The 22,716-nt window shown below is 49.3% G+C and overlaps 1 non-coding gene and 1 pseudogene across 1 annotated transcript; both read right to left on the reverse strand.

Annotated features, from left to right (window-relative positions):
• Positions 1–5,577: 5,577 nt before the first annotated feature.
• LOC143954141 (5S ribosomal RNA) lies at positions 5,578–5,696 on the reverse strand. The gene has a single exon (XR_013269159.1). It is a non-coding gene; the product is annotated as a 5S ribosomal RNA (ribosomal RNA).
• A 433-nt stretch (positions 5,697–6,129) lies between these two features.
• Positions 6,130–6,248, reverse strand: LOC143948986 (5S ribosomal RNA; annotated as a pseudogene).
• Positions 6,249–22,716: the final 16,468 nt, after the last annotated feature.

The raw sequence follows: 22,716 nt of genomic DNA on the forward strand, positions 1-22,716 counted from the left end.
GTCATGGGACATCATTTCTGTCACTTATTACACTCCAATTCGAATCCTGTCGCATATTGTTATGCACCGATTCATTCTGGTGTGCCCAGCTGCTACGCCTCATTTCAGTACATGCGCCAGAGACGGATTCTTTGTTGCTACCATCAGTCCAGTCGTTGATTCCTGTCTCTGTCATGGGATATCATTTCTGTCACTTATTACGCTCCGATTCGAATCTTGTTGCATTTATTGGATGCACCGATTCGTCCCGGTGTGCCCAGCTGCTACGCCTCATTTCAGTACATGCTCCAAAGACAGGATTCATCTGTTAGGTGCATGGGCTCGTCTTCTGATTCCAGTCTTTGTCATGGGTTTCATTTCATTTCACCTATCACGTTCCGGTACGAATTAATCACATTTACGATCCAATTCGTCCCGGCGTGCCCCAGGATTGGCCTCATTTCAGTACATGCTCCAGTTTCCGTTTCGTGCTCGGTCGCAAGTCTGTGGCATGGCGATTCGGATCTCTGTCATGGCAGATTTACTCATTTCACGGTCACGTATCGCTTCCCGCTTCGAGTCCAGTTGATTCTTCAATGTTGGATTCCTATCGGGGGGCCCTTGCTCGTCAGCCTCATTTCACAAAAAAAAAAAAAAAAAAAAAAAAAAAAAAGGAAAAGAGGGGGGAAAATATATATATAATAAAGGGGGTAGGGGGGAAGAGAAGAGAAATTTCATCTGTTTCTTTCACTGGTGTCATTTTCCATCTCATGTCTGAAGTCTCACCTCCACTGTTAGCTAGCCTTCATCAAGTGCGAGTCTCAAACAAAAAACTTCACCTTCATCTCCTCAGGTCAGTCGAGTTCAGTAGGTCCAGCCTGCACCTGGTCGGACGGTGCCTCCTTCGGTAAGCATAAATCATCTAGGGGGAAAAACGCCCTTCAGCAAGCATCCTTCCTTAAAACAGGTATTTTTGTAGGAGTCTCCAACCAGTTATAATCCATGTCACCCCTTGTAGGTCCGTATTAGGAGAAAACCCGGATCAGAGGGCGTAGCCTCATCAGACCCACGTTCTGTTACCATGTCCCAGGCTGACAGCGAGGACCTCACGGCTCCATTATCCCCATCCGTTTCAGAAAACGGCAGTCAAAGGGCCTTCAGAGCATGGACCATTCCCAGGCTGACAGCCGAGCTGAGACGCAGGGGCGTCCCCTTTCCAGCAACAGCCAGAAAGGCAGAGCTTTTCCGGCTCCTGTTTCCTCCCCCCGCGGTGGTGGAGGCTTCGGCTCAGCAGGCCTCATTGGGCTCCATCGCCTCCTCTATCTCGCAGCTCCACACCCTGGTGTCGTCCCTCACTACCTCGATGTCTGATCTACAGGGCCGAGTGGCCCTCCTCGAGACCCACCCCTCTGTTTCTCCGCCAGAGCCAGCATCCCAGCCAGCTGTTAGTCTTCCCGCAGGTATCTCCGGAGGTGCACCAATAGTGTACCCATCTCATTTGGTGTCAGCAAACATCAGAAAAGATATATTAGAGGGCAAGGACGTCAACTTGGCTTCTCTTCTGATCTCGATTCACGAGCTGGCAGAGAATAAGGCGTATACTTGGGGGGACGTATCAGTGGTCCTCAAGGCCAAGGATCCCAGACTAGACAGGAAACTCTCTATCACTGAGTTTTCCCTGGCCTTCGGCATGATGAGGGATATCATTTGCTCAGCCTCCCCTGGCAGAAGGGAGGAGCTAGATCGGTACCTCCATGTGGTAGTTGACCTGGGGTACAAGTACGGCGGGTTTTCATTCTATGACTATCACCGCTCCTTCTCCGCTAGAGCAGCTGCCAGGCTCTCCCAGTTCCAGACCCCTACGGACTGGAGCACCATGGACACCGAACTGTTTTGCCGCCACTTCGCGGGGCTACGGTCTCCTCTGTGTGCAATATGCCAGTCAGCAACACATACTGCGGCCTGGTGCGCTACCTCAGTGGCAGCCTCTCCCTTCGACGGTCCATCTACCTCGGGTACCGCTCAGAGCCTGCAAGCACCAACTCGCCCGCCACAGACCGATAAGCTAGGGCGCCCAGTTAAGACCATGGGCGGTGCTCCGATCTGCAACAACTACAACAGCGGGTCGTGTAACTTCAGTCAGTGTAGGCTGCTCCATGTGTGCACCCAGTGCCATAGAGCTCACCCCCGGCTCATGTGTGAGGTCAAGCAGCTCAAAAGGTCCTGACTGAGCCGGCTCAATGTCGCATGGCTTAGTGTCTACCTTTCCAGTCATCCTACCCCCTCACTGTCCACCTTCCTCGTCCAGGGCTTCACAGACGGCTTTCACACTGGACTTGTCTCTCTCCCTCACTGCACGCATGAATGCCAGAACCTACGGTCAGCAGCCACGGATGAACTAGCCATCGACCAACTACTGCAATCTGAGCTAGATCAGGACTTTGTCATCGGCCCTTTTGAACAGCCCCCTTTCAGCACCTGGCGAGTCAGCCCTATTGGGCTTGTCAAGGGCAAGTTCTCTAATAAACTCAGATTGGTTTATGATTTGTCAGCGCCTCATTCCTCCACGGTTCCCAGCCTCAATTCCCTTATTCCCTCTGAGGAATTCTCCCTTAAATATGCATCAGTAGACATGGCCATCCAGGCCATTCTTAAAACAGGCACAGGTACCTGGCTTTCCAAAGCCGACATCTCAAACGCTTTTAAACTTCTTCCCATCCATCCGTCCCTCTGGTGCTAGCATGGAATCAAGTGGAGGCAGCGGTACTACTTTGCCACTAAACTCACGTTCGGGTCCAAAAGTAGTCCTTGGCTCTTCGACACCTTCGCACAGGCTCTTGCTTGGATCCTGTTACACGTAGCCCAGTGTCAGGAAGTCATTCATTATCTGGATGACTTCCTGCTGATAGAGCCACCCGGCTCTCCTCCACGAGATCTGGGTAAGTTGAGGGTAGTCTTCAATAATCTTAATGTCCCCATCGCCGAGCACAAGGTGGAGGGTCCGTCGCAGGCTATCACCTTCCTCGGGGTCAGCCTAGACACCAACACTATGCAGGCCAGCCTTCCCCCGGATAAACTGACCCGCATCAGGACGGTCCTGAGGGACTTCACTCATGCCAGAACTTGTACCAAGAGACAACTTCAGTCCCTTCTTGGTATGCTTAATTTTGCTATGCGCATCATCCCCCAGGGGCGCTCGTTCGTGTCACGCCTGTTAGCCTTGTTATCCCACTCTCAGGACCCGGAGCAAGTACTCAGCCTGGATTCCGCGGCTATGGCAGACCTAGCCATGTGGGAGGAATTCTTATCTTCTTGGAACGGAGTGTCCCTGTTCGTCCCCTCCGTGTCCGCCCTTTCACCTCGGGTGGTGACCGACGCGGCGGCCTCCACGGGCTTTGCAGCGATCTTTGGCAACCTCTGGCTCGCAGCCCCCTGGCCTCCACAGATACTGGCTATTCCTGGCTTCACTGAGACGTCCTCCCTGTTTGAGCTATATCCCATTGTAGCCGCTGCACACACCTGGGGCCGCAGCTGGTCGGGCCAGACGGTGGTCTTTTCTACAGATAACCTGGCCACTGCGGAGATTGTTAATAAAGGCAGGTCCAGGTCTCTACAGATTATGTCCTTCCTGCGGCGACTGACTCAGCTCTCATTATTGTTTCAGTTCAACCTTCATTGTTCCTTTGTTCCCGGCAAATTTAATCAGGCGGCGGATGCTCTCTCCCGCTTTAACTTTGTTTCATTTTTTAATCAGGTACCCGGAGCCGAACTAACATCAGCAGCTATCCCGGACTGGTCTCAACTGATCTTGGATTAGCCCCACACTTGTCAGCAGCAACGCAACTCATCGATCACTCCCTCTCAGACAATACCCGCAAGGCCTATCAGTCGGCCTGGAGGGCCTTTAGTCGCTTCACATCATCTCACAATACAGAGTCCTCCCGGGTCAAACAAGTCCTTGCCTTCCTTTCCTACTGCCATTCGGACTTGGCATTATCCTTCAACACAATCCGGTTGTACTTGGCCGGGGTACAACACTTCACGTCCCTCCAGGACCCTACCAAACCCTCCTTATTTACCTTTCACGCCGTCCGGGCTCTCATGCGCGGCATTCAGAAACGTCGGCCAGTTTCCAGCGTCAAACGGCTGCCCATCACAGGCGAAGTGTTCAGGGACATGTCAGACATTTTGGCCTCTTCACCTTTCGGTCTCCATGTCAGTGTCGTCCTGCAAGCAGCCATACATCTGGCCTTCTACGGCTTCCTGCGCCCAGGCGAGTTTACCTGCAGTAGCCCCTCGGCACGTATGCTGTGCAAGCACCATCTAGTCAGGTTCGAGGACCACTTCATCTTGCACTTAGCGGTTTCCAAGACACAGCAGCTTGGCCCAGGGACGGACATACATTTCTATAAGACCTACAACCGCTGGTGTCCGGTTACTGTCCTCTCCCGCTTGTTGACCCTTTTGGCCGATCAACCAGGGACTGGCCCACTTCTACCCTTTCACTCAAAACCTCTCAACGCAGCCCAGTTCATGGAGCATGTCAGGATACTCCTGGGCATCCTTCACCTCAATCCTGCGCACTACTCAGGACATTCGTTTCGCATCGGGGCAGCTTCAACAGCCTCCCGCCAAGGGGTCCCGGTCCATGTTATTAAAAAGTTGGGTAGATGGAAGTCCTCCTGTTTTGCACGTTACGTACCCAATCCGCAGATTGAGATGGCCCAGGCCTTTGTCAAGCTTACCCAGTAACAGTCTGTGTTCAATAAAATGCTTCCCCTACCTGAGTGTTTTGCCCCCTTATTTTGGTATACCGTACGTTAGACCAAGGCACACTTTCAGGTCCATTTCAAGTAAGCGAGTTTATGTTATCCTTGTCTGTCATCCTTATCCGTATCGGTCAGAGGGCTCTACACCATAAATAGAAAGGCCAGTATGGTGGCCTGAAATTATGGGTGGAGCCCGGTGGTATATAAGCAGCCGTTCGCCCATCCTTCCTCGTCGGTTCCAGTGCGCGATACCCGCCCACCCGCCCCTTTTATCAGGCCTTTACTCTAGCACACTCCTCATATGAGTACTCATTTCACCCATTTCATATTTATTTCATTTTAGGGTATGCCCCCTTATTTTGGTATACCGTACGTTAGACCAAGGCACACTTTCAGGTCCATTTCAAGTAAGCGAGTTTATGTTATCCTTGTCTGTCATCCTTATCCGTATCGGTCAGAGGGCTCTACACCATAAATATATATATATATATCCCTATGTGACTTCATATCTATATATAATACACTCTTCATCAAATGTTCTTTAAAATGTATGGCTTTCCCTTTCATGAACAAGAAAATAATGACGTTATGCTGTTGGGCTGGTTTTTATTCCCAGTCCGGCCCTGGCGGTCTCCCATCCGGGTACTAACCAGGTCCGACCCTGCTTAGCATCCGAGATCAGATGAGATCGGGCGCATTCAGGGTGATGTGGCCATAGGCAATCTTGCTGGCCACTCTCAACCCTCTTGACAAACGCCAAGATGATCACCCCGGCAAACAAGCAAAAAAATAAAACAGGTCGTCGACGCCACCAACATATTAAAAAAAAAGCCGACAGCACCTGGTATTCCCAAGCGGTCTCCCATCCAGGTACAAACCAGGCCCGACCCTGCTTAGCAGCCGAGATCAGACGAGATCAGGTGCATTCAGGGTGATGTGACCGTAGGCGATCTTGCTGGGCACTCTCAACCCTCTTGACAAACGCCAAGATGGTCACCTCGGCAAACAAGCAGAAAAATAAAACATCAGGTACTAACCAGGCCCGACCCTGCTTAGCATCCGAGATCAGACGAGATCGGGCGCATTCAGGGTGACATGGCTGTAGGCGATCTTGCTGGCCACTCTCAACCCTCTTGACAAACGCCAAGATGGTCACCTCGGCAAACAAGCAGAAAAATAAAAACAGGTCGTCGACGTCAACAACATATTGAAAAAAAGCCTACGGCACCTAGTATTCCCAGGCGGTCTGCCATCCAGGTACTAACCAGGCCCGACCGTGTTTAGTATCCGAGATCAGACGAGACAAACGCCAAGATGGTCACCTCGGCAAACAAGCAGAAAAATAAAACAGGTCGTCAACGCCAACAACATATTGAAAAAAAGCCTACGACACCTGGTATTCCCAGGCAGTCTCCCATCCGTTTACTAACCAGGCCTGACCCTGCTTGGCATCCAAGATCAGACGAGAATGGGTGCATTCAGGGTGATGTGGCCATAGGCGATCTTGCTGGCCACTCTCAGTCCTCTTGACAAACGCCAAGATGGTCACCTCAGCAAACAAGCAGAAAAATAAAACATCAGGTACTAACCAGTGTAGTTCAGAGGTACCCAACCTGCCTCTTACTGCTATACCACTTGTACTCCAACATCCCCATTTCTTACCCTTCTAAAATGATGAGACCACACCTTAATTTTGGAGTATAAATGGCCATAGCAGCCTATTTATTATTCACACCATATAAATAACTCCAATATCAAATATATACCAAAATATCACCTCCGTAACAACTTGTTTAACTCCAGTCTGTTGGTCTTTGAGGGCACCCCCGAACTCCAACACATATTCCACCAATACACAGCGGGACCTTTATTCACACGATAGGTCTCCAGCGGATAATCAGCTCGGAGACAACCCCCTTCCCGCAGTGCAACCATTACAGTATTCCAGCTAACCTTTCTCTGGAATACACCGGAGGGGCACATACTACCGATGAGCCCCCCACCCCTTATCATCACATATGTTTACTGCCACCGTCAAAGACCAACAAAACACCGCCACAGCCTGCAAGGATGACACCTTACCCTTAAGGGCTCCCCCACACCCCCGGGGGCCCGCTGGATCCCATCTTGCAGCCCCAGAGCCCAGAAAACAATCCCCACTCCCTAGAGGTGTATTCTAACACCCTCAATTACAGGCCCACATTAGTTTCCCCCTCTACTTGCCTGATCACCAGGCACCCCATTCTGAGCCACAGCCTCCCCACCACCTGAGTGTTAGACAACTGTACGAAGTCGTAAAATATCTGACTTAATGTCCGAGATCAGCTCCCTGATCATTCGAACCCAAAAGCATTACCCCTTGTATGCATAACCCAGATGGCCGGCGGTTTATCCCGCCATGCCTAACGTTCCATTTCCCATACCACCTTGCTCCACCTCAACCCCCCTACACCTAGCCAGTGAACACATGCCTCCCTCCTCTAACTACCCAACTGTCTGCCAACGGATCTCGCATCTGCTCTCCTGGCCCCCCAACAAACATACAGATAACAAAGAAAATCCAGACAAGGCGTATAAGTCCTCCATCTGGACAAAAAAAAACGCCAAACAAAAGCAGCACCAACTTTAAAGTAAACCAATGTACCCCTTACCACAAACAACACAGCTTGTATGTACAGACTACTCCCCCACTCGTGTTTTATTTTTATTTATTTATTTTTATTATTTATTCCACCACCACATGAAGGCATAGGTAAGTGCGTAATCGCTTTGCTTCCCACCTACCATTCCTCCTTACTGCTGCCTCATCCAACCCACATCTGGCAGCTTCTACAGCCGCCCCGATGCGGAAGGAGTGTGAAGCGTATTCTGCACCATCTAACCTTGCGTCCCAGTGGCATTTTCAGAACACCGATCCGAACTGGAACCTTGACCAATACTTCCCAGCCTTGTGCCACATGAACTGCCCCCCATGCCATCTGTTCCAAACCCTAGAAACTCCCTAAACGTTTTATCTCTTTTTTTTTTTTTTTTTTTACCCTGAATCCTGGTAACACAAACAGCAGCACCTCCACCCCTCTAACCCTTTGATCATTTTTTTATTCATTTTTTTTTTCAATTGTCCAACCCAAACTCTTTTTTTTTCAATCCACCCTGCACCGCAGGTTAAACAAAAGCCAAAAACCCACCAGTTTCCGCTCAATGGCAGATACCGACCCCCGTTTACCAAGTTCCTAGAACCATAGTACCACCAACAAACTTACCCCCCCCATAGCCATGTTTGACCTCAGACTCTTGCACCCAACAACCCACCCTTCTTTTCATACCTTCACATAAGCCGCCCATGTGGACTCACTGGCTGACCGCCCTGTTACCTCCCGTGGTGACTCCAATGCCATCTCCCATACCCAGCCCGAGTAGGGAATTCCTCCCCCTCTGTGGCCGGCTAACTCCCACCAAAAATAGATGCAAGGAGTAAGCCCCCCGTGTTTCCGAAGCCTGCAAGATGAATAGCATATAGAAAATGTTCAACTGCACCTAACGCACCACAAAGTGGCGTAGCTGCCGTATGACCAGTTGTGACAACGCGGACATGTGGTTGACCACGTAAACCACACCCACATAATCACAATTCAATGTCAGGTTCCTGCATGACCCTTACCCCAGCTCCATAGCTGGAACCACTGGAAAAATTCCAATAGCACACGTTTACGAATGAACACCCCACTTCCACCCAACAAAATTGGGGCCAAATTTCCTCACTCTATTGCCCCTGAAAGAAAAAATTTCCCCCAAACCTGTTTACCCTGCCGTGTTCGTGACCCCTTTTCCCATTGACCTGGCATCCACCTATCTTTCTGTTATATGTGGCCAAGAACTCATACCAAACCTTCTAACCCTCCCTATGTTCCACATTTAACTGTTTAAATTAGCCAGGGCCTGAAACCCCCACTGTAGCAGACGGCAGCCGTCGGCCAAAACCCACTCATCAGAATAAAACCGGCAGGTATAATTGAACTTACCCAGCAACGAATGCAAAGTCCTCAACTGTACCTCACGCCGTCCCTGGGCCTCCCCCACCCCCTTCTATAGTACCTCCACCTTGGTCACTGGCAGATGAACCTCCGTAACCCCTGAAACAATCACAATGCCAGAACAAAATAGTACAATATCCCTCGTCGGCCCCCCGTGTTTTTTGCAGCCAATGGCACTAATGAACCTACCTGCAATGTGCTGCAATGTATAAAGTATAATCGCACACACATCGGAAGAAGGCGGCCCAACACACAAAAACGTCCAAGCCATGTACGATTGAATCAGGGACCGACACGTCTCTACCCCCCCCCCCCACTCCGGTAATTACCTAAACATCTAACCATGGCCCACTAAATTGAGCAACCTATGGGCAGGCATCACCTGCAGACCTGTGTTTACCTATAAATACTGACATTCATATGTAAATAGCAGTCACATGCATATGTAAATAGCCAAGGCCAACGGCATTCATATGTAAATAAAGGCAGCATTCATAAGTATATCATACCCCACTGCAGTGTGTGTGCTGTAACCTATTGCAACCAGTGAGCAGTATTACTGTACAGTAATCTCTAGCAGCGAATCAACAAGCAGAAATGTGCTGTAACCTCTAGCAACTAATCAGTGAGCCTTAAGGAGTGCTGTAACCTCTAGCAACCAGTCAGTAAGCAGTAATAATATGCTGTAACTTCTGGCAACCAATCACAATCGCTGCCTGATCTGATACAGTAAAGTGATTTTAAGTCTTGCTGCTATTTATTGTATGTCTCAGAGAAGGTGGAGAGCGAAATTGCATGCAGGGGGGGGGGCCCTAAGAAAATGTTTGCCCAGCGTCCAATCAATATTAAAGACGGCCCTGGGTATACCCCCCTGAAGGAACTGCTTCGGGGGCCTCGACTACAGAAACCGCATCCAGAAGCCGCTATCCTTTGATCCCCATTAAGAGGCGGCCATACCTACCTGCGCGGTCTAAACTGCTCATCATCCCGTAGCCAATCAGATCCCCCTTTTTAACGTGTGCAATGGCCTACATATAACAGAACAACAGGTTCTTCCCCCCCATGGCAATCGCATAATGGCGACCGCCTTCCACAAAATCAATCGGTACCTCCTCTTACCTTCATCCCTTTTCCCTTAATCTTCCTGCATGTCCCTACACACTTAAAATGTAAATTCCCCCCCTTTTATTTTTATTTTTTTTAAAGGGGGCCATAACGAGAAGATCTCCACACACTTACCTTTTCAAATCGTATCCCGGAATTCCTATTTAATTGTGTTCTCAGGGGACCCTCAAAGCACCCGTACATCTGACATTTTATTTATTTATTTATTTTTTTTGCATCTGCAATCCTTACCATCTTCATCCTACCATTACCTGACAACCCCACCACTGCACCACTGTCCCCAAACTGCAGACGCACCGCCCGCCATTTGTGGGCCAGCATCCACCACCTCTGTTCCCGGAGGAGCAACTGCCACCGACATTGCACCCCCCTTTCCAACCCCCCAACAAATCCTGTAATGCAACTTAAACGAAAAACATTTAGACATTATTTGACTTACCGGGCTGACTGGAACCCCAACAGCCGCCGTGCTTGCCTCCATTGCTGGCTCGCATTCCTGCGGCTCCTCCTCCTCGCACACTGTCAGCTCGCCTTCTGACCTGTCATTCTAGACCAGGACCGGTGGTGTCATCAGGCCCCCAGGCAAAGAGGTCCTGGGGGCCGTGGAGTCCCTCTGTTGTAGTGCCTGTCTCACCCCCGAAGCTCTGCCTCCTGCCATGGTTCTACAAATGCCCTCACATACTGTGACCTGGAAGGTCAACCTCGTCCTTCCACCGCCATCTTGTGCCATCTTGTGCCGCCCGTATAAGCAACGCCCACCCGCGGAGCTCCGCCCCCTTAAAAACCTTTTTTTTTAAATATAAGCAGCCTGACGGCCATACTAATTAGTCTCCCTCGCCGAGCCTTCCTCCCCGCGCAGCGATGCAGGCAGAGGAGGTAGAAGTCCTGCAATTCACGGGCGGGGAAGCAGCACCATAACCCACCCACCGAGCAGCACGTGGCCCCACCCACCGAGCTGGGCTGGCGGCGTGGAGTCCGCCCAGACCCTGCTCAGGCAGGCGGCTGGGTATTCTTTGCTGGGGGACCGGATTGTTCTCCCTAGAGTGCTCCTTGCCTGCGCAGGGCCTCAGATGAGGGCCCTGGTGAAAACAGAGTGCCAGAGGCCGCAAACTGTGCATGCACAGCAACCCTCACCTCCCAGCCTCCGTCCACTCACCTGGTCATCCATAAAGACCCTCATCCGAGTGACATCTCAGCCATGTTGGAGGAGCAGAGCAAAAAACTGCCTCCTCCTTTCTTTCTCCACAACTTTCTGTTCCCCAGCCAAGTCCCACCTCCTCCTTATATATTACCACTCCCCCTTGGACTTTACTCCCTGTCCCCTCCCCTCTTATCTCTTCATATTAACCCCTGCATTGTCTCCCCAAAAAACATGGTCATGCCCGGCCCTGCACTACTTTTTCTTTTCTGTCTTTTCCGTTTCGGGCCTCACTATATCGTTATGATATCATATTGTCGTTCCCCGAAGTAAGTTGGGGTCTGTATTCTATAATGTGCAGCATCCATATAGCGATGGGCAAACAAGTAATGAAATGAATTAACCCTAACCGGGGCTTAGATGGGTGACCCAATATATATAGTGGTGGCTGTTTGACTAGGGGAAGTGAGAGCTACATAATCTTAACAACTAGGGACGGCTTGTCTACCCCTGCCAGTGGCGTAACTAGAATCTTCAGGGCCCTGATGCAAGAAACCATGAAGGGCCCCCCTGAACCCCATACAGGGCCCTTCCCTCCGAGTCTGGCGGTTGAACTCCAGGGCGTGGTCACAGGTATGACCTTTGTGAGCCCTGTAGTTCCACCACTGGTATCAGTAGTTTTTTTTTATAAGTTTTTTTTAATTTTTAGGTGCCCCATTGGGGGACTGTCCCTAGGCAGGATGGGGTCCCCGTCCCCAGAAGAGATGAGGCCCTTTTCTCCAGGGCAGATGAAGTTACTGCCACCAGGTGAGAAGGGGTCCCAGTCCCCAGGGGAGGTGGGGGTCCCTGTCCCCACATAAGAAGGGGTCCCTGTCCCCAGGGGGAGAGGGAGGGGGTATGTAATGGTGTGTGGGGGATGGGGTCCTCTCACTCACCATGACCAAGCTGTAGGCCGCGCACTCATCCATGCTGACCTGGGCTCCATCCAGTGTGCTGGATGGGCGATCAGCATATCGCCCAGAAAGACCTTTCATCATCTGTGTATGACGGGGGAGGAGGGGGGCTGGCAGACAAGCCTGCAGTGTCCTCCGAGGAGCTGGCTCTCATAGGGCTGCACTGCATCTGTGTGCTTAAAGTTTGTTTACCCGGGAGAAGTATGCAGTGCAGTGTGGGCCGGACTCGGGGGGGGGGGGAGCGGGACTCTGGCTGGGGAGAACAGACATCGGACTGAGCGGCAATGCATGGAGCAGGATAGGGGTACTCTGAGGAGCCGGCTGAGGACACAGGTCATGCGGGGAATGCACAACTAAAGAGCAGCCAGTGCGATAGTCGAGCATGGAGCTCTGCTAGTCACCCTCCACCTCCAGCCACCCGTGTGCATGGTGCACTGGTACCCCTAGCTGCCTATGCTGCTGCTGGTCATATGTAGAGGGGGCTGCATGGGCCCCCTGCATCACAGGGCCCGGTTGCGGTCGCGACTGCTGCAACCCCTATAGTTGCGCCCCTGGCCTGCTGCTACAGTTTCTGACTCAGCAATAAGAATTTAAGAAGAATTAAAAGAAAGTGTAAAGACATGGTCTGGTTAACAGTTTCATGGGAGGATTGTTATAGGAAGTTAAAGAATGGAGAAAGAAGCCAGCGCTAGAATTAATGAATAGTGGATCTTAAAGAATCTAAGAGATTAATAAGGATAGCGATAAAAATAGTAAATGTATAACAAGTTCCCATACCTAAGAAAGCAGCACTGCATATGGAAAGTATTGAAGTGCAGGTTGTAGCTCTTCAAATTAAACGAGAAAGACAAAAAAGACTTTGTTAAATATATGTGATGCCAATTTTCCTACTTCGAATCAGCAGGTATTTTCTTGGTTAAGATAAGTAATGATGTAATTACTGCCAACGTCACTGAACCTCTATAGGTAAGAGGTGGTGTATCGCCATACTCTCCTAGCAGTCTGCTAGACAGAGAAAATATAAGAGTAACTATAGTTTTAATGCCTGAAGGGATGGGAGTAAAACATACTTGAAGCAAAGGGAGATGTTAAATTTGCTCCTTATGCCAGAACTTTATTAACCCTAAACAGGAGGGATTACAAGAAGCCCACAAGGGGCTTATGAATCCAGCGGTCTGGATTACTGGAAATTCTCACCAGACTATATGAAAGTGGCCGCGGTGAAAAGTCATGGGGATTTAGCCCTGTCAGTACCAAGAATTTTTCAGTATCTTGAGTAGAAAAGTCACCGGAGGAAGCTGCCCGGTGATTACGAATAGATAATAAATAAATAAATAAATAAAAAATGAAAATTTTACTTTATGAAGGAGACTCAATCCTCCACTAGTATTAGGTCTTTTACAAGTATTATTAAAGCGACATACAAAGGGTAGTTATAAATTTATTGAGGACAAATTAACCCCAGCAGTGAAGAAAGAAATGAAAGAAATTTTACTGACAACCCCAAATCTTGGGCTACCTGACTATAGTAAACCTTACTACCTATTTTGTGTAACAAGCCAATGAATATGCTAAAGGAGCAATCTACGAATAGCCATCCAGTGCCATGCCTATGTTGTTTCTGACTGATTTACCTGTTGATTTACACATTTTGTCTGCCTTACAGGAAAACTCATCTCACAGACCATCCTGGTGCTCCAAAGGGGCTGTTTGTGATGAGGATGGCCTGTGGACTATGAATGGAAAAATGGTTGCTCCTCCAACTCTGTTTCCTTATTTGTTTGCTTTGAGCCATGGGCCTTGCTATGTCTCAACAGGAGGGATGTGTTGGGTGGCGAACAAACACTGGTGGGCTCCAGGCTTTCATACATATGCTGCTATATAGATTAATGAATGTGCAATATGTCAAATTCATAACATTGCAAAACCAGTGCCCACTCATATGAAGCATATTCCACATACTGAGGAGCCATTTCAAATTGTGCAGATTGACTTCTCAGATATGCCCCCTTGCCCGAACAGTAGTAAAATGTCTCATTAGAGAGTTAATCTCAAGATTTGGTATAGGGGCTGTTATTTCCTCAGATAGAGGTACACACTTTGACAATAAGCTAATGGCAGAAGTGGTGGCTATTTTGGGAATAAAACAACAGTTGCACACACCATATAGGCCACAAGCTAGTGGGATGGTTGAACGCACTAACCAGACTTTAAAGAGATATCTTGCAAAAATAACTGCTAACGGGAAAAGCACATGGGTAGAAGCCTTAACTACCATTAGGACCACCCCTAAGGAGAAGCATGGACTATCACCTTTTGATATACTATTTGGGTGACCGCCTCGGAGACTTCCTGCACCCTTGGTACCCCCAGAGACAGTAAATTTGAGAAATGGTCAAGATACCATGATAGACTATGTGCGCAGACTGGCAAATGTGTTTTCTGATACTTTTCCAGAGCCAAAGCAGGACAACCAGTGGATACAAGTGAAGGAACACATGTACATCAAGAATCGAATACCCTGGACCACTTTGTCCCCTAAGTGGAAAGGACCGTTTCAAATCATTCTTGTATCTCCAACTGCTGCAAAGCTGAAGTACTACAAGTGGGTTCATGGTTCCCATTGTAAAAAGACTATAGGTCCGATGGAACATACAGATCATTCTGCTGTTAGCAGGTATTCTTCTTTACCCTTGCCTTCCAGGTCATCACCGCCAATCACTCGTGCCAGAGCCAGAAGACTGCAGAATGAATCTCCTGGGGCCTAGACCGAATGTGGCGTTGTGGAGCGTTATCCTCTGTGGTGGAGCGGTAGTGTGGATCACAGTCATGGCATTCGAATGGACATACCATAAAGAAAAAGGTAAGATACATGACACCTACCTTTTCAATGCCACCGTAACAAGTGAAAAATTGCAATCTGAAGAGAGCCGTAATCCCAATCAAAGAACAAGAAGAGACACTCATGGGTATCATGCTAAATTGGGTGAACCCTTTTATAACTCCTTTGTATCCATGCACCTATAGGCAGCAAAAAGACTGAACATTTCTAATTGCTGGATATGCACACATGCACCTATATCACATAAGACTATACCCTTATTAGGTGTGCCCAGCACATTGGCCGAAATAGAGAACAATGCCCACTTTGAAGATGTAAGCAGACCTATGGTTGACAGAGTTGTTTCGCTACTGTTGTTCACTAATGCTCCAATGAAAATTCCCTCGGTCTGTATAAACTTCACTCGAGAATATTAATCTGAACTGTTTACTCAGGGTTTCCAAAGTACTACCAGACCAATTGGGAACTCCAACTGTATGAACAATGCTGAGATCAGATATTGGTTTAATGGTAAGGATACAGCATGGAGCACGGATCGAATTCAGGAACTACATGACTACACGCACCGTCAGCATTCTAGACAGAACAATATGAAATTATTAATGTGTTTGCAGAGGTATAATTTCAGGAAGGCTTGTGCAGCTCCCCCAGGTTATTATTTTATATGTGGGAAGAAAGCATATAATTGGATCTCTTTAAATTCTATGGGGGTTTGTTATTTTGGTAGAGTAATACCTGCCACTTGGTATATGAGTAACAATGAGTTTAAGGAGTCCCAAATCCGTAAAATCCCCATCCATCTCCTAAAAAGAGATTTAGCTTCTCAGTCAGAACCTGGGGGGAAGGAAGAGAATCATGATGAGGTTAAAGGTCCTGATATGAACAAGGAGGGTGAGACTAACATTGAGGTACCCCCACTTATTGTTGAGGAAAAATACTTATACTAGTGATATTGACGCTAATGTAGAGTCACATGACAAGGAGATAAAGCCAATATTCTCCATATCATGGGTAAATAGATGTTGTATCAAAAAGGCATTCAGTTTTATCATTGATTTAGCTGACTTGATTGATAATATTACAGCATTGCATCATAGGAACTTTGTGACTCTTGCCACAGAGCTAAAAATGGTTAAAAAGGAGATTTTGCAGCACCGGTGTTGGATTATCTTACAGCAAGCCAGGGAGGAATATGCGCCATAGTGGGAACAGGCTGTTGTAACTACATTGGAAGTGATACTAAAGCAGAAGATGCCATCATTTCACATGTGGAACAGGTGCAAACGCTCAAGCTCAATATTCGGAAAGAGCATACTGAAACTGCTTGGGTTGAAGGAAGTTGGGAAAGCTGGCTTTCCTGGCTTAATCCTGTCAACTGGTTTTCAAGCATTGGAGGCTGGTTTGCTGGTATATTACATGGTATCCTTTATATTGTTGGTATCATAGTACTTATAATCCTTATAATCAATTGTGCACCTATGTTATTCAAATGTTGTTTGAAGATAGTAAATTGGTTTAGGGTATCCCCGCGCTGTCGTCAAGGGCCTAAACTATTTAAAAGGATAGGTTGCAGCAAACTACCGACAGGGGTATGAACCCTAACCCCCAGATAATAAAAGTGAAAATCAAACAGATGGTGTTGCGCTACCTGAACTAGATATAAATATAAATATAAAGAGCCTAGTACTGGAAAAATTAAAATCTAACTATAAATCAACTAGCCTATCTAAAATAAAAATTAAGGTGTCTTGTGCTAGTGTATTCTAAAACTTGAATTCCAGAAATCATGTGTTTATATATCAACATAAGTAACTAAGCAAAAGGAAAAAATATTCCATAAAGTGCAAATGTTAAAACGTGCAATTCATAATGCATGAAAAAATGATAAAATACAGTCTATAGTGAAATTGAATAAAGTGCCAGTGATGGTTAGTTCCGTAATCTTCTTAAACATAAAAAAGTTATTAAATATATATATAAGACAGTCTATATAAAAGCTGAAATAGGTGCTCAGTGACTTGTTCAGTGCTTCTCAAAAAGAAAAACAGGTGCCAGCAATCGTGTTGTAATTTCTGTGTCTCCAGTATACACGGCTGTCAGGAACTTACCAGCAATAGACAGGTACAGCTGCGTGCACACAGGCGTCGGCGTGTGTCTTCTGTGCGTTCGCGTACGCGTTCGCGTGCGCGTTCGTTTACGCGTTAGTGTGCACGTTCGCGACTGGCGTTCGTACGCGCGCTCGTCCACGTGGTCGCGCGTGGCGTGCGTGCGCTCCTTCCCGCCACTGAGCGTTTAAAGGACTCTCAAGTGCGCCGGTGCGGCGCTGTTTCGTCTCAGCTTCCGTGTGTCTGAATATCTGATCCTGAACCCGGTTACCTTTGAATACCTGATCCTGAACCTGATTACCTGCTACCGTTATCGACCCGGCTTGCTTGACTTCTCTGCCTTCTCCAATCCCGACCCGGCCTGCCTGACCTCGAAACCTCTTCTGCTTGTGATCCCGTTGCCGACCTCTGCCTGCTTACCGACACCTCTTCTGCCTTCCGTTACCATCAGTCTGCTTACCTTCTGACCCGGACCGTCTGACTCTTCTCCAGCCTGCTGCCAGTTCCAACCTTCGGTCTCTGAAGCTACTGCCTGCATTTCTCAGCTTCCAGCAACCCGCAGTCCACTCAGCCTTCAGAGGGATCTCCGCTCTTCTACCAGCTCCAGCGGCTCTATCCAGCAGGCCCTCCTACCCACTGTGCTCTCGAGACCGCTGTTCCCATTCCAGCGGCTCCTGAACCAGCGCTGTAAGAGAGGTCTCCTCCTACAAGTCGGGCTCCACATCTGGACTCTAACAGTACGAAACAGCCATGACTGAGCCCGCAGGAGAGACCTCTCCCATGAAGGAGATCTGCACGCACCTGTCGGCCCTTACCCAAGCGGTAAAATCGCTTCAAGATAGCTACGCCAGGCTTGAAGGACAGGTCCAGGACCTTACAGATACTGGTCACATGGCCTCTGCTCCTGCCTCCTTATCGGCACAGCCCGTCGCCTCACCATCCGTTGTCATGCTTCCACCTGAACCAAGGGTACCCATTCCGGAAAGGTTTTCTGGGGATCGAACCAAATTTCGGGCTTTTCGGAGCGCTTGTCAACTCTATTTTGCCCTACAACCACGGACTTTCTCCCTGGAAGCCACGAAGGTAGGATTTGTAATCTCCCTCCTACAAGGAGAACCGCAGACCTGGGCCCACCGTTTACTTGAAGGAGATTCACTCGCAACCTTCTCTCTGCAATCCTTCTTTGAGGCCATGGCTCAGCTTTACGAGGACCCCCAAAAGACTGCCACGGCTGAATCTGCTCTGGTTGCGCTCCAGCAGGGCCGCAGACCGGCTGAAGATTATGTCTCGGACTTTCGACGCTGGAGCGCAGACACGGAATGGAATGATGCGGCTTTAAGGCATCAATTTCGCATGGGGTTATCTGAAGGACTTAAGGACGAACTGGCTCGAGTCGGTATACCAGAAACCCTGGAGGCCCTGATCTCCTTGGCAATCCAGATTGATCGCCGTCTCAGGGAGCGAAGATCAGAGCGCTCCGCTCAGCAAGTCCGTCCAGTCTGGATGACAGCGAGAGCCCCAATGCCTGCTTCTCGCTATGTATCTCCGTCCAGCCCTATTCCGCCCTGCACGGCTCCTGACACCTCCGAGCCCATGCAATTAGGACTACTGCGCCCCGCTTTGCTTCCAGAAGAGCGTGCACGTCGCCGGCAGCAGAATCTCTGCCTCTACTGCGGTGGTTCGGGTCACTATGTCTCTAATTGCCCTGTCAAGACAAGTAAGTGTCTACCTTCTGCTTCTACCAGTCTCTCTGCATTGACTGCCAATTCAACCCACCTTGCTGTTCCTCTCTCACTACAGCTCCAAGGAAGGACGGTGACAGTCAACGCTATCATTGACTCCGGGGCATGCCGCTGCTTCATAGACTCCACCTTTGCGGGCCGACAGGGCATCCCGTTACGAGGCAAGGCTCATGAACTCTCAGTTTTTCTGGCCGATGGGTCTAGCATCAGTTCTGGAAAGGTAACTCAAGAGACTCTCCCTCTACCTGTCATTATCTCCTCTCAACACAAGGAATTCCTGACGTTGGATGTCATCTCCTCTCCAATGTTCCCAATCATTCTGGGCATACCCTGGCTCCAGGCCCACAACCCCTACATCAATTGGGTTACCAGAGAAGTCACATTCCCATCTTCCTATTGCTTGAAACACTGCCTAACAGATTCCACCAAGCCTTCCGCCACCCTTTTATGTGTAGACTCTGATCAAGACCTACTGCAGACTGTGCCCAAGCACTATCATGACTTTATTGATGTGTTCAGTAAAAAGGGAGCAGACACTCTGCCTCCTCATCGTCCCTATGATTGTCCGATCGAACTACTCCCTGGGGCCGAGATTCCTTTCGGACGCATATTCCCTTTATCAGAAAAGGAGCAGGGGGCACTGAAGACCTACTTGGACGAGAACCTAGAGAAGGGGTTCATCCGTCCTTCAACTTCCCCAGCAGGAGCTGGAATCTTTTTTGTCACTAAAAAAGATCAGTCCCTCCGTCCATGTGTGGACTATAGAGACTTAAACAAGATTACGGTTAAGAACCGCTACCCCTTACCCTTGATACCCGAACTCTTTCAGAGACTGAGATCCGCTAAAATATTCACCAAGTTGGATCTAAGGGGGGCGTATAACCTAGTTCGCATCCAGGCCGGGCATGAATGGAAAACAGCCTTCCGGACCCGATTCGGTCATTATGAATATTTAGTGATGCCCTTTGGGCTCTGCAACGCCCCGGCCACATTTCAACACCTAATCAATGACGTGTTTAAGGATTTCCTCGACGTGTTCGTGATTGTCTACCTGGACGACATTTTAATATTTTCCAACTCTCTTGATCAGCATCGAGAACACGTCCGTAAAGTCCTAGACCGCCTTCGCCAGCACCGACTCTACGCAAAGGCTGAGAAATGCGAATTTGAGTTACAGAGCATCCGATTCCTGGGACTAGTAATCTCTCCAACGGGTATCAGGATGGATCCCCAAAAGGTGTCTGCTGTACTAGATTGGCCAGCGCCTTTGGATAAGAAGGGTGTACAACGCTTCATCGGTTTTGCGAACTTTTATAGAAAGTTCATAAGAGACTTTTCAGCTATAATTGCGCCCATCACGCAACTGACCAGACAAAACTTCCGCTTCTGCTGGACTCAGGAGGCCCAGAGTGCTTTCGAAAGACTTAAAAAACTCTTCACGTCCGCCCCAATTCTCAGCCATCCGGACCCGTCTCTACCCTTCATCCTCGAGGTAGACGCCTCTGAAGTGGCCGTAGGAGCGGTCATCTCCCAACGTCAAGGCAACAAGGACCTAATGCATCCCGTGGGGTTCTTCTCCAGGAAACTCTCTTCCGCGGAGAAGAATTACGACGTAGGCGACCGAGAGTTGCTCGCCATTAAGGCCGCCTTGGAGGAGTGGAGATACCTATTGGAGGGCGCTGCTCACCCGGTACTAATATACACAGACCACAAGAACCTAGAATATCTACGGTCTGCCAAGCGACTGAGACCCCGACAAGCCCGCTGGGCCCTGTTCTTTTCACGTTTCTCCTTTCACATCACGTACCGACCCGGATCGAAGAACGTGAAACCGGATGCGCTGTCACGGATGTATGACAATCCTAAGGACTCATCTGTTCCTGACACCATTTTACCTGCCGGGAATTTTTTACTTTTACAGCCTGACCTCCTCTCTCTGATCAGAGAAGCATCCTCTGACTCCTCAAGACCCCCCGGAATCACCTTAATGTCCAGAGATGGCTTGTTCTGGAGGGGAAGTCAAATTTTTGTCCCCAAGAATGTCCGAGTTAAGGTGCTGTCCCTTCTTCATGACCACCCACTGGCAGGCCACTTTGGGGTCCGTAAGACCCTTGATCTGGTACAACGCACGTTCTGGTGGCCCAATTTGAAGGACTTTTGCGAAAAGTACATCAGCTCTTGCCCCGTCTGTATCCAGAACAAGACACCCAGGAACCGGGCTTGGGGACTGCTGAAACCCCTACCTGTACCCGACAGACCCTGGAGAATGATTAGTATGGACTTTATTGTCGAGCTTCCATGTTCTGAGGGATGTTCAACTATTTTTGTGGTTGTAGACCGGCTATCCAAAATGGCCCACTTCTCACCCTTAAAAGGCACCCCATCTGCCGTGGAGACTGCCCACGTGTTCATTAAGGAGATTGTGAGGCTACACGGGATTCCAGCGAATATAGTCTCCGACAGAGGAGTGCAGTTCACCTCACGCTTCTGGAGGGCCCTGTGCGAGATCCTGAAAATTGAGCTGGCACTGTCCTCGGCCTATCATCCCCAAACTAATGGGCAGACAGAAAGGACCAACCAGACTCTTGAGCAGTACATTAGGTGCTTCACATCATTCGTACAGAATGATTGGGTGTCCCTGCTGCCTTTGGCAGAATTTGCCTACAATAATGCTTGTCATTCGGCCACCGGTCAGTCCCCTTTTTTCGCCAATTATGGCTTTCATTTAACCTTTTTGCCTGATTTTCTTCCAGAAACCTCAGTTCCAGCGGTCCAGAAGACAGTGGATTTCCTCAGCCACAATAACCGGGTGTTGCAGGAAGCAGTGGCCAAGGCCCAGGCAGACAGTAAGAGAGCCTTTGACCGGAGAAGAAGAGGGGAACTGATCCTACAACCTGGCGACCAGGTATGGCTTTCTACCAATAACATTAAAATGGCTTGTCCCTCCAGGAAACTTGCACCTAAATTTATGGGACCATTTCCGGTTAAGAGGAAAATTAATGAAGTTTCCTACGAGCTAACCCTGCCTGAGTCGCTTAGGATTCATCCTGTGTTCCATGTGTCACTGCTGAGACCTGCCACCCCTGATCCCTTTCCTGATAGAGGAACTAGACCTCCAGAACCCATCTTAGTGGATGGAAACGAGGAGTACGAGGTGGAGGCCATCCTCGATTGCAGAAGAAGACAGGGACGCATCCAATTTCTGATCAAATGGAAGGGATTTGGGCCAGAGAACAATTCCTGGGAACCAAACAGCAATATCCATGCCAGGCGGTTAATTCACGCATACTTGTCTGCCCATCCAGAAAAGAGGAACCTGTTGGGCATCCGGAGGCTGCCCCTTGGGAGGGGGCAATGTCAGGAACTTACCAGCAATAGACAGGTACAGCTGCGTGCACACAGGCGTCGGCGTGTGTCTTCTGCGCGTTCGCGTACGCGTTCGCGTGCGCGTTCGTTTACGCGTTAGTGTGCACGTTCGCGACTGGCGTTCGTACGCGCGCTCGTCCACGTGGTCGTGCGTGGCGTGCGTGCGCTCCTTCCCGCCACTGAGCGTTTAAAGGACTCTCAAGTGCGCCGGTGCGGCGCTGTTTCGTCTCAGCTTCCGTGTGTCTGAATATCTGATCCTGAACCCGGTTACCTTTGAATACCTGATCCTGAACCTGATTACCTGCTACCGTTATCGACCCGGCTTGCTTGACTTCTCTGCCTTCTCCAATCCCGACCCGGCCTGCCTGACCTCGAAACCTCTTCTGCTTGTGATCCCGTTGCCGACCTCTGCCTGCTTACCGACACCTCTTCTGCCTTCCGTTACCATCAGTCTGCTTACCTTCTGACCCGGACCGTCTGACTCTTCTCCAGCCTGCTGCCAGTTCCAACCTTCGGTCTCTGAAGCTACTGCCTGCATTTCTCAGCTTCCAGCAACCCGCAGTCCACTCAGCCTTCAGAGGGATCTCCGCTCTTCTACCAGCTCCAGCGGCTCTATCCAGCAGGCCCTCCTACCCACTGTGCTCTCGAGACCGCTGTTCCCAT

This window comes from Lithobates pipiens, unplaced genomic scaffold (genome assembly GCF_037356315.1).
Source record: "Lithobates pipiens isolate NorthernLeopardFrog02 unplaced genomic scaffold, aLitPip1_a1.2 Scaffold_30, whole genome shotgun sequence".
NCBI lineage: Eukaryota > Metazoa > Chordata > Amphibia > Anura > Ranidae > Lithobates > Lithobates pipiens.